The sequence below is a fragment of the Gouania willdenowi genome, chromosome 16 (genome assembly GCF_900634775.1).
Source record: "Gouania willdenowi chromosome 16, fGouWil2.1, whole genome shotgun sequence".
NCBI lineage: Eukaryota > Metazoa > Chordata > Actinopteri > Blenniiformes > Gobiesocidae > Gouania > Gouania willdenowi.
In genome coordinates, this window is record NC_041059.1 from 22,130,031 (window position 1) to 22,143,176 (window position 13,146).

At 37.4% G+C, this 13,146-nt stretch overlaps 1 long non-coding RNA gene across 5 annotated transcripts in view; it reads right to left on the minus strand.

The window, feature by feature from the left end:
• Nucleotides 1-2,485: 2,485 nt before the first annotated feature.
• Nucleotides 2,486-13,146, minus strand: part of LOC114478117 (uncharacterized) — a 137,030-nt gene continuing 126,369 nt past the window's right edge. For all 5 annotated transcript variants that reach the window (XR_003675809.1, XR_003675812.1, XR_003675811.1 and 2 more), the window contains one exon: nucleotides 2,486-3,264. This is a non-coding gene — a long non-coding RNA (uncharacterized LOC114478117). The remainder of the gene's footprint in view (nucleotides 3,265-13,146) is intronic.

Consider the following 13,146-nt stretch of genomic DNA (forward strand, 5'->3'; position numbering starts at 1 on the left):
TCCACATCACCCCTGTCCTCCAAAACCTCCACTGGCTCCCCGTTCCTCAACGCATCGAATTCAAACTCCTCCTTCTCACCCATAAAGCCCTTAATAATCAAGCCCCCTCCTACCTCACAGATTTGCTCCACCCCTACACTCCCTCCCGCAGCCTCCGCTCCTCTGATGCAAACCTCCTCACTGTCCCAAGGACCCTGCACAGAACCTGGGGGGACAGAGCTTTCTCTGTAGCTGCCCCCACCCTATGGAATTCCCTACCAAGCCACATCCGCAACTGCACTGACCTTCAATCCTTCAACTCACTACTCAAAACTCACCTGTTTCACTCAGCTTTTAATGTTTAAACCACCCACCCACTCACTTCTTTTCTCTACGTCATATTCTCTTCTATCAATGCTCTTGTTGTTTTTAATGCTGTAAAGTGTCTTTGAGTGTCTGGAAAAGCGCTTTTAAATAAAATGTATTATTATTATTATAACAATAGGTAAAATTTACCAAATGTACATCGATTTAAAGATGCATAAAGTGATAGTGAATGAAATATAATTTTGTGTTTATGTTGTCCTATCTGGTTTTTGTCAAGTAACACTCATTGACAGAAAATATTCTTGTCACAAAGACTTTTGGGATTTGTTTTGTAGTAATGCAGAGTATTTTATTGGGGTGATAGTTGTTGTATCTGCCTCTGTGAGTCTAAACTCCAGCTTCTGTCACTCTGTTAGTTGTGTGTTCCCAGAATACAAATGACAGATGTAGTTAGTACTTAGTAAAGTTAAATACTGCCAAAATATAATAAAATAATAAAGTTTTGTATGTTGTAATATGATATATAAAAGATATATTCTTAAAAATGCAAGGTGGATTTTTGTAAAATATGACATGTTACAAATGTTACATGTTGTACAATTAGTTAAAAGTTGTTTGTTCGGAGCTAGTAAAATAGGAACATGATACTTTTCTCTGAAATGTAATGAAAGCGAAACAATTGCATAAATTAGGATTTCCGACCTTTTTAAGTTACTGCTAGCCTTCCTTATTATCTTCGCCTCTAATTAAAGTGAAACCGTGAAAAAGAAGTATTTAAGAAGTTATTTTTTAACTGGTAACCTTTCGGACTATTCAGTACCTATGAAGTAGCTCACAGTTTCAGAAAGGTTGGTGACCCCCTGGCCTAAACATATCATCCTCTGTTCCAATATTTAAAGTGGGACTGTTTGCAGTGTAACTGCTTGTTTCTTTGTTTCCCTGCTCGGTCAGATCTTAGCCATTTTGGTATATCGTTTTTATATCCAACTTCATTTTAACTTGTTATCACCCATAAAGGTGTCATCATCGTGCTGTGAATTATATACAGTACATATTGTATATATATATTTTTATTTATTTATTTTTTTTGGCTTGCAAACGAGATTTATATACAATTTAATTAACTAATATAGGAGTCCATAAAAATACTGAATGGTAATAATAGGGAGTGTGTTAAAAAAATAAAATTACAGGTCTGACTGGACTCAAATAATGATCCTCCAACATATAGTTTAAAGAAAGCCAAAGAAGCTTAAAGGTCCCATGTCATGCTATTTTCACCCATAGTATTTGAGGTTTATTTTCCCAAACTCGCCTGTTTTCCAAAGTTTTAGCCTCTGAAAAGTCACTTTCTGAGCAACTCTACACAAACAGGCTGATTTGTGGCCTACGTATACATATTCATGAGTGGGCGTGTCTATAGACATGACACCTCCCACCCACTCCGTAGCCGAGCTCATGCTGCTTTATAAACGCAAGACAGAGCGTGGGGGCAGGGTGTTCGCCGCTACATACATAGACTGTAGAAAATACATACACAGCACTGCGCGAAGGACGCTGAAATGCTCACCTTTGTGGGCGTGTCTGTTTACATGTCAATCACGGCAGAAAGTTTCCTGGAGGCGTGGCTTCTCCACCTCAGTGCGGCATCAAATTCGTCATCAAAGTGGGAACGCGTCATCAAATTGGAGCGAGGTGGGCTCGCCCTGCAGTAAGAAAGGAGCAAATCACCCTCTAACTAACGATTGAGGGAATCAATGAAAAAAACACTTTGGGTATGTGTATGAAAATAGTACTTTTATGTTGTTTAAAGCACAGAAAAGTCCATTTATCATAACATGGGCCCTTTAAAGTATCATCAGCTTTATTGTCAAAGACCACACCATAGGTCAAACCCAGACATGTTGAAGAGAACAAAACTGTCCACTGCATATTGTCACTATTGTAGAGCCCAGAGACTGTAAGCTAGTGAAAGAACTATAACACACAGATCAGGAAAATATATTTATTCTTCTACTTTCACTATAACTGCAGGGAAAGATGCACTTCATATCCTTCCCACACAATGAGTACACGTGACAAGTGTAGCTTCATGTTTTCATGAGTCAGTTGAACAACCATTAAAATTCTTTATTCAACAATATATCACCCACGTTGTTCACAGAGCAATACAGCATTCATTAATAATCCATGTTGTGATGATAAAAGGGAAACTCCTAACATATATTGTCACAAGGGCACTACAGCAAGTACCCATTTTTCCACAGAGCTTTACATATTGTATGAGTGCATGCCCTTATTGCTGCCTTTGCTCCCCTGTGACCAAACTGTGATCACTACTTCTTAACTGCTACAGTACACGTATATCATTATGACTGTGCAGCATGCACTAGTAATAAGTACATTCCTTTGACCATGTTTATTCATCTACATGCATAAAAGGCGTGAAATAGGAGCTCTGTCTCACATATGAGTGTTGTAGGAGTTTATTACAAACAGTCCCGTTACATAAAACACAAAAAACAAGAATTTTTTTAAATATTTTTTTTTTAAAGCAATTAAAATAATTCAAGTTACCTGATCATTATAAAGTTAAAAAATAAAAAAAATCCATTAATACTATTTACCTCTAATATGTATTTTGAGCAGTTTTCATCCATTAGAGACAGAAATATTAGATAGAAAAGCATTACAGTTGAAAGATATTTCACCATAACACGTACATTATTTTGTAATTCACACTCAAATGCCACCAGAGGCTGCCATTATACCCATAGTCACATCATTTATGCACGCATTGGTTTGCAATGTGAACAGAATAAAGTGTAATATACATACACATTTAGAGTTAACAGATTATTTACATATTTTTTTTATGGAGCTATTTCACCTTTTTACCTTCATTCTTCTCAGTTTTCTTTGTGTTCTTTGTTGAGATCTGCGCTGAACAGCCTCCGACTGTAAAAATAGACAAAGACATACTGTAGATGCAGAAAAAGTGCATTATAATAATAATGCAAGAGACATATTTCTTTCTCAAATAAAGAAAAAAGTTATGATTAAAAGCTGACTACACTCTTTTTTTTCCCTTTTTTCTTTACAAGTTTTGTGTTTTATAACTAATGCATGACTTATTAAAGATATGGATTCATATAAATAATGTAATTATTGTAGTTGAAAAATGAGTAGCACAAAATGATGTCTGTCTCAGCCTATTCTTAGTGTTCTCTCAGCGTTATACTGCATTTTAGCGTTCTCTCTGAATGCATAGGCCCTTGGTTCCCTGGTATCCTCCAACAGTCTAAGATTTATTTTTTGGGTATAAGTTGGGTTTTCCAGACTAACCTAATTTGTTGGTCATCCACCCTTTTTACTTTAAGAGAAGATCTGATAGAACATCTGATAATTCCAACACCTGAATTTATAGGTTTGCGTTGACAATTCACTTCTTTAAATGCTACAAACTGAAAATTCCATCAGTTACAAGGGCTGCTTTTTTAATGTGCTATAACTTAAATTATGCAGAATCGCTTACTCGCCACTGTGTGGCTGCCCTATGTGTGGCCAGGGCTTCAAGCCAGCCATGATAAGTGGGGGCTTGTCCAGGATCTGAACTTGGGGCTTCTTGCACCGAAAAGTGGAAATCCTAGACCAAAGTCATTGCTTTGAGTTGGTAATGAGTCGTGGGGGGATTTGTCCTGGTTTGCCTAAGGTGACTGTGAAGCGTGACTTGACCTCCAGAAATGTTTTTAACCCAAAAAGACTGAACAGGTTCATACCACTTTGATAAAATCAGATGTAAAGCTCCTGTTTTATAAAACATTTTCATATAATCTATTCAAATGGCAAGGCACATTTTTGACAGTTTGTCTTTTAATTGTCAAGCCAACAATATCTAACATGCCGCTTTGCTTTCTGGAAGTAGATGAACAACACTTGCCAATGGCACGGATCTTCATCTATGTGTACTATTCTCAGGACTTTTCAGACAAGGTTGTGAATGCAAGGACAATTGCTTCTTAACATTATGACAATGCTATTCAGCATTTTGAGGTGTAATCTGAAATCAGTCAGACTGTCTCTGTAAAATAGGGCCTCCATAATTCATTGCACTTTAAACTGTGTCATCAAAAATGAAGTTACATATAAATCACTTGGAAGTCTGTTTCATCCCCAGGGGCCATACATGTGTTGTTCCCTGCCAGGTTTTCTTAATTCTAACATGTCTCTATGGAAGACTTCACATCTGGATTACAGTAATAACGGAGATCATATTGTTTAATACAATAAAATGCCCAATGATGGAAAATACTGTCTTCTCATAGAATATGCAGTGTTTTTGTGGAGTTGATAATATACAACAAAGTCTGAAAAATCTGCAGCTTTTCAACCTTTGAGAGATATAATAGATGCTTAAAGGCAGAATTTGATACAATTACCCACTAGACTGTGACTTTCATGTCTGACAACCAGACAGTCCAACTCTTACGGGGTGTGTCATTAAACAATGATCATTTCAGTTATGACTCATTATGACATATCTTAGCTCCAAGCCACACATTCATGTGAACACAAAGACCTTTTGTGTAATGAGCTAAAATTGTTCAATAGCTGTTTTATTCATGTAAAGGTTGCAAACATTAATTATGACAGCTGGATGTGATTAAACAAAGAATCAAGTAGTCAAGTCAATTGTTCAGTATACAACAGCGTGGTCATCGCTGTGCACTCATCATCTTAACAGCCACGCTGACACAGACAATATTCTTTATTATTAGTGAAAGCGGGTCCTTGTAGTGTCTCACTCATGTGAGCTCAAGCAAGTGGAAACACAGGCAGTCAAAACAACAACCAAGTCAACCCATAAATAGACAGCGCTGAAGGGAGAGAAAAAGAATGGCAATGAAAAAAAAAAAAATAGACATACTATCAAACTCTCGACAAGTTAAATTACATCCATATTCTACTTCTTTTCCTCTGTCTTACCCGTAGATTTCTCAATCCCTTGTTCTGTCTGCTCTTTCATTTTTTAACTCATTTTGCTACCTCACTATCTTCCTGCCCACCCCCGCCATTCTTTCTTGTCAGTCTCTGTCTCTCTCTATTTGAGAAGACAGGCAGAGACAGGGAGACTGTTGTTGTGCTTGCAGTCTGACACTATCAGCTCATAAATCCCTGTCAACAGCTTGTAGGGCTCCTCTCCTCTCTCCTTCTCCCTCCTTCTCTAGTAAAGGAGTAGAAAAACCCAGTGACCTGATGGAGGGGGTTTCACTGGCACTATGGCAAAGACAAGCATTCAAAACAACACTTAGTAGACATAGGTTGTTTGTTCATGGATGGATAGATCAATAGATGGATGAATTTACAGTATTTCACCCCCGATATGCTTTTTGTCATTTCTCCCCAGCCTTTCCTTCCTTCAGGCTGTGTTTCCCAGCAGACAGTTGTCACTGACAAGGGCTTCCTGTGGTTAGGGGTAAACACCCGGGTAATGAGGCCATGCTGCACAACAGTTCAATTAAAAAACACACCACATCAACAGGGTGTGCAGTACTTCTTCATATCCCTTTACATTATATGCGGTAGTCTTTCAACCAAGTCCTTCTGATATACACTGACTATACAAACAAAATGGATTTGGCCACACTTGGTTTTTCAGAGTTTGGAGGCTTGGATCTTTATCTCCCGTAAAGGAAAATCTTAATGCTTTAGTAGACATCTAGGACAACACAAGGCTTCCAACTTTTTGGCAAAAGTCCTTTTTTAGACTAACGGACTGTGCCCCACTACATAAAGTCCCATAAAGACATGGTTTGATGCATTTGACCATTCCGCACTTTAACCCCATTGAAAACCTTTGGGATAAAATGGAAAGGAAATTGCAGTCCAGGCCTTCTTTTATAAACATATATATCAGTGGCTGACCTTTTAAATGCTCTGCAAACACATATTATCACAGCAACATTGCCACATGTTTTAGGAATAATTTCAAGAAATGTGGAAGGTCTTAAGACTTTCAAAATTGGGACCAAATCTATATTAGAGTATATGTATTTAAAACCACTGCCTGTTGCTGAAACTTCCATTTGTCCAAATACTTTTGTTGTTTACCCCAGCTGATATCTATTATAAAGTTTAACATTAAAGAGTACATTCTTGCTTGCTGACTAAGAAAGAAAGGGGATGGTGGACGAAGGGCGGGTACACTCTAGATTAGATATCAGTCAATTGTACATGCAATTATATGCATTACATGCCTTCATTTATATTAATCAATTTGATCTAACATGAGACTTTTAATATGTCCTGCATGCACACACACACACACAAGCATGCACGCACACGCTTGCATATGATCAGCTCAGACTGCTAAACAAGCTCTGAGCCAAAACATCCATATGACATAACTCAACATTGTCTATCTGTTGAAAGAAAACCTCGCTGACCTTAAAGCTTCCACCACCATTTTACTGTTATTTATAGTTTTGCATCCAAACCCAGAAACAAACTAGTGGCATACAGTGTCTCAACAGAGGAAAGGAAGGGGTTTCCCAGCTTTGTTTGCAATGATCTGTCATTTAGTCATAATCTTTATAGTCTGACATGCAGATCTGTCTTTGAACCTTCCTATTACTCATCCAGGTTAAACATACAGATGTCGTGGGCACAAATAGAGAAGTGAGTTGACTGCAGGAGTTGATACAATGAGTTTGAATGGTGCGGAGCCCTGTAACTGTGTTGAAATAACAGTTTGTTTTGTCTTACAGATTAATTCTATTGTTCTATTGTATTAGTAGGATAAGTCGTTTGCAAGGCCAATACGGGTCAGCCTGGCATCAACAATAACTATTGTGTCACCAAATCTACCTACACCTGTTCATAATTTAGTTTTTTTACACATTTGGTAACTGTTATAATATATTCCCAATAGTGTCGCTGTGTTGGAGGCATTTGATGATGGTAGTTAATGGTGAGAAGTTTCACTTTTTTTAATCCCTTTCAAATGAAACCGATTACTCCTGAAGGTTTGGCCTGAGCCTGTAAATCAGTGATAACTGGTAGATGACTAGTTTTAAACTGCACAATCAAAACTATGCAAGTTAGAAAATAAATACTCAAGGTGTGTTTATTTTTGTTGTTGATAAAAACTTCCATCCAAAAATGCTATGTCAAAGATTTAAGCTGCATACACCCTGCATCTGCAATGTCTACCACAAGCTGATCCTATGATTGGGTTTAGATTTACAGTTTTTTTTCTACTTACTTTCATTTGCCATGGAAATTAAAGCTTCACTCATATTCAAAGCTTTGAGGCAAAATAGGCAATTTCCCCATCAACTGCATCCAAAGGTTCATTTTCTTGCCACTGTTACTCCTCACAATGTGCTTTTATCCAAATTGGTTTTGTCACAACAGTATTAAGTCTCCCCGCTCTACTGCCTCAGAGTATTGTGTACGTATCAAAGCCTAAGGAATTCCCATGTCCAAAGCACTAGACGTAGAAATGATTCAGTTAAGACTGATGCTATTATGTTATTTCTGGACAATAGGGCGAAGCCTGCATCTCATGTGTCAAAGGGAACCACGTCTACTAGATCAGCCTATGACCAGCTTTTGTTCAGGGAATGTTTAAAAAAATCTATGTAGGTCTATTTCAGAAATAGCTACAGAAAAAAACAAACTTGTGTACCTTATGCAGCACTTACATAAGCTAGTGTATAGGCGAAGAGTTTCTTTTGTCTTAAAGTGCATGTGTGTGTATGTGGCCCAGGCATGTCTGTGTGTAAAGGCAATGTCTGACAGTGAAAAATGTGGTTAATTCTAATTTTAATTGCCAGTGAAGAAAAGGCCCAAGTATTTATGGGCTCTGTCCAAACTAACAGTGGAGTGAGGTTTAGTCATGAAAGTATTTGTTATCACAATTAAAATGTGTTTTAACATTACTGCAACCCTTTCATGCGAGATTAGGAGCAGTGATGGAAGAGATTGGCCACAGCTTTGAACAATTCACAATGATAACAGAAAAATAAAGGATTAAGACGAAAAGTAAAACCTTCTAATGTCGGTCCCTCATTGCCTATGGTTATTATCTTGTTCTATTCTTTCTGACAGATGTGCACGTGTGTTTGTGGTTCTTTTCTTTGTTTAGAGCAAAACAAGCTTTAAGACAGGCTTGAAATATTGATTGGAAGCACTGCAAGAGAAATGTATGAAATAGTAGGACAGTACAGGTGTAGCTATTACAGAATTCTACAAGTCTACGTTCAGATGTAAAAACAAGAACAAATGCATTCACAGAGACACTGGGGATAGTGCAGTCTCCGTCATTACAACAGAAAATTTGCCATTTCAGAAAAGCAAGGACAAACAAATCCCAATGAGAGGGCACAGGTTGAAGCTGGGGACATGATAATTAGAAAAAGAAAAAAGACAGATGGAACTTAAGCCAAGGCATAGAAACAGGAAATAATCATCATTTTCTGGGGAAAAAAGGAGAGAAGGAGAATCTGCAAGCATCTGCTGAGAATTTACAGCTAATAAATTATCTAAATAATCAACTGTAGGGGGAAATGGAGAAATACAGACGGGGGGAAATCAGGGCTGTTTAGAGAAAGAAAAGGCAGAGATTTGCTAAAACTGACACAAATCCTGTAACACATCAAAAAAGGTAGAAAAGCTTACTACTCTTCTTCTACATAAAGTGATACTTCATACTAGGGATGCAAATTTTTATTTTTTTAATCAGTTTACCCAAATTCCATTTTTTTCAGTCTTTCCTTACATTTATGACTTTACTGGCTTTTAAACTTCCAAAAACTGTGCCAAACATGCTAAACAGGGTTAATTGAGTCAACTACTGTTATTAATTTAGATGAAACTACGGAAGCCAGGAATACCAATCACAGAAGTCGCAGCACTGACGTAGACCTGAGCACTATAAAAGTTAAAAAACACCTTAAAACATTATGAATGGCTCTGATGCAGACGGCAAGCTGTTAATACGGACAAACAAGTGTGGAAGTTTGGGCAAACTTACTAGAAAAACAAGGTTTTAGCATGTTTAACGCGGACGACAATGACGCTGCCTTGCCGTGAAGACACGCTGTGTATCACATGCTGTGTTGAAGCACGGCTGTGTGACAACGGCGCGTCATACAAAATATTCTGAAAATGGGATTAATTCACATCTCAAAGCAAAATGTAAAAGCTACACATATGTAAATAAACAGAGACCGACTGAAAAGGCTCGACAAACACATTGAAAAAAAATATGAAATGAAAAATGTGGCTTTTAAAAATACATTTGTTTTGGCATAACCTTAATTTTTGTGCTCATCCAAAAGTATATGTGGTTAAATATATCCATATAAGTTTAATGTGCCATGATTGATAGGTCACCCATTGAAAATGTAGCTTCAGAATTTCACAGCAAAGTAAAAAACAACATTACTTAAAAAATATTTGTTTCTGCAGTGCATTTTTTTTAAAAGAATCAAAAGCCAACTACCATTAGAAACCTCATAACATTTGATAAATATGGCATTTTACTAAATAGAATCCACTGAAAAAGCTGTAGCTAGATTTAAAGATTTAGTTTTAACATTGCTTACCTCTGATATCTCAACAGAGAGTAGCTATCAACATCCTAAGACAGAGATATATAAATAGATGGAATAGATAGAAGATGATTTTATCAACAGCGCAATGTTGTCACTATACACAGCCCTGGATGCTGTTGCCCCACTTAAAAAGAAGACGATATTTCATAAAAAGGTCGCACCCTGGTATAAATCTGAATTGCGTCTTCTAAAACAGGCATTGCGAAAATTAGAAAGGAAGTGGCTCACCTCAAACATGGTAGAAGTTCATACTGCCTGGAGAAAAAGTTTGTTAGCTTATAAAAAAAAGCTCTCCATAAAGCTATCCTGGATGAGCCGTAACTTACTCTTTCTTAACCAGGATAAAACTGAAGTGATTTTATTTGGTCTAAAACACCTCAGAGATAAATTATCAGAGCAAATAGTGTCTCAGAACGGCATTATTCACCGAGTACCATAGTCTTGGCGTTATCTTTGAAACTGACTTAAGTTATAACTCTCATTCTAAACAAATCACAAAGACAGCCTTCTTCCACCTCCGTAATATCTCCAAAATCAGGGATATCTTAGCATTACAAATTTGTTACATCTAGATTAGATTATTGTAACTCTCTGCTGTCAGGATGTCCTAGTAACTCACTAAAAAGTCTCCAGTTAATTCAGAATTCTGCAGCCAAAATACAAAACCGGTACTAACAGGAGAGATCATATTTCTCCAATATTGGCTTCCCTTGATTGGCTTCCGTTAAAATCTAGAATAGAGTTTAAAATCCTCCTGTTAACCTACAAAGCTCTACATGATCAAGCTCCTGTATATCTTAGAGACCTGTTAGTGCCCTATTGTCCGTGCAGAACCCTCCGCTCTCAGTCTGCTGGTCTTCTTGAAGTTCCTAAAGTGTCGAGAAGTAGAAGAGGAGGCAGGCTCCTCGCCTTTGGAACCAGCTCCTAATCTTAGTACAGGAGGCTGCTACGCTCTCCATCTTTAAAAGTGAACTCAAAACTTGGTCTCGTTGTTTTGGTCACAATCACAGACCATTACACGTAAATGGTCAACACCTCAGACCACAGGGAGGAACTGTTACATTCAAAACCTACTTATTTACTAAAGCGCACACTGTATCATTGTGATAATCAAAGCATCCCCTCTGTAGTGATTGCTGAGATCACTACGTGCACCCAGTACAAGACGAAACCTCGTCTGTAGTGGTAGTATTTCAGAGCATGGAGGATGGCCATGTTTAATATTAATATTAACCTAACCATTAGGAACCAGTGTATAAAAGTGTATCATGTTTTTCCTGCAGTCTGTGCCTTCTCCTCGCCCTTCTATCTCTTTTCTGTTTCAGGTGTCTTGATGCTGGAGCGGGCAGTTCCTGATTAATGGTACCTTGATGCTGGAACTGGCATGACTTCCTGGTCAATGGTTCATGGTTTGTCTAGTCTGGGACACTCTGACGGTCTATCCCTTCATCCTTCTGTTCACTAAACCCCAACCAGTGGAGGCAGATGACTGCTACCTCTGAACCTGGTTCTGCCGGAGATTTCTTCCTGTAAATATGGGAGTTTTTTCTTCCCACTGTCGCTAAATGCTTGTTCATGTGGATCTTGTTGGGTTCTTTTTTATCTTATTATGATTTTTATATTGTCAAGCGCTTTGAGATGATTTTGTTGTATTCTGAGCTGTATAAATAAAATTGAATTGAATTGAATTGCTATGTAGTTTTCATACTGCTTCATATTTTGTGTCCAACTTGCTCTTGATTTTTACCACAGAACTCCACTATTAACTGTTGAGTACAGACTACATTTGAGATGCTCTATAAAAATAACATCGATGCACTCATTGCACTCAAGTGCTTTTAAAACAGACCCTGATCCACAAATTCCCATGGGTTTGGTGGAGTGGACCAGAGCCACACACTGAGCCTACGGTGTCTAATGTGAGCACAAACAACCCCAAATCTCCTACTTACACATCGCATCTGAGTGTGAGAATGTGTACTTAGGCACTTTTTATGTGTACACAAAGTAAGAAAAGAGATAGGAGCAAAAAAAAATGGAATATGTGTGCGCTTTCTTGTGTGCGCTTTCTTGCGTGTTTCATTGTAATGATGCAGCATTAGATTTATGTGAGCAATCTCAGCAACAATGCAATAAAACTAAGATCCTGGCTCCTGTCAAAAGTTCATAGTGGGTCGCATTATAGCAGAGCAAGTGGTGCATGAGCATGAAGAGAAACAGAAGGAGGGAAACAGGAGGTCAGGGTGGAGACAAAGAGACATTGAACTGGGGAAAAGGCCAGAGTGCAAAGGAGACAAACAAAAAACAATTTTGAAATAAGAAAAGAAAAAAAAAAGTATAATGACACGCATTGAAAACAAAGACCCAGACACTAGAGACAGAAAAAGCAAGGACCCCCACCCCCCCTTTCAAACACACAAACACTTATTCTCTCTTGGTTTTAGTGCAGTGACCACATCCACACCACAATGCGGGTCCCTGAGTTTCTTCTAATAGCTGGGTGTGTTCGAATACCACACTATAGTCATTGGCACTTAAATCCCTTTCCAAATTAAAAAGAAAAAGGAAAATGGTTAAGGAACAATTACAAATTACTGAGGGAAAAACAAGGCTTTTATACAGTCTACATGTTCGGGTGTTATTATGCTGCACAAATATGACCTGGTTATGCAACAGAGACAAAAAAAAAAAGTTTAAAACAGTTTGTCTTCTCTGGCTTTTTTTTTACAGAAAAAAAATGCAATTAACTATAAATCATATTTATAAGTTATTTCATTTTTTTAAACAAGTTTTTAGTTCAATTAATTAAAAATAATTTTAGGAAAACTAGTGACTGTGTTAAAGCAGGTTTTTGATCACCTAAATATTTAATCTAAAGGTATGAATAAAACTTTTTTTTGAGCCCTGCTAATATCCCCGTCAGGGGACGGGACTTAGATAAGCAAACTGCTTCTCTCTTCTCCTTTTTCGGCATGTACAAAAAAAAAAAAAAAAAAAAAGTGAATGTAACCATGTAGGAAATAAACTGAATAAATAAATAAAAAAAATAAAAAAAATTAAATTTTAAAGGACACAAACTGTGTTGTACTTCGAGTGGGTGTTGTTATTATTTAATCTAATATAATATACAAGATTCATAGGCAGCGCAGCTCATCCAGGTTAGATTCCTGAGTATAAGTAGCCTTCCTATCAACATTCTGTGGAGTTTGAATGTTATCCT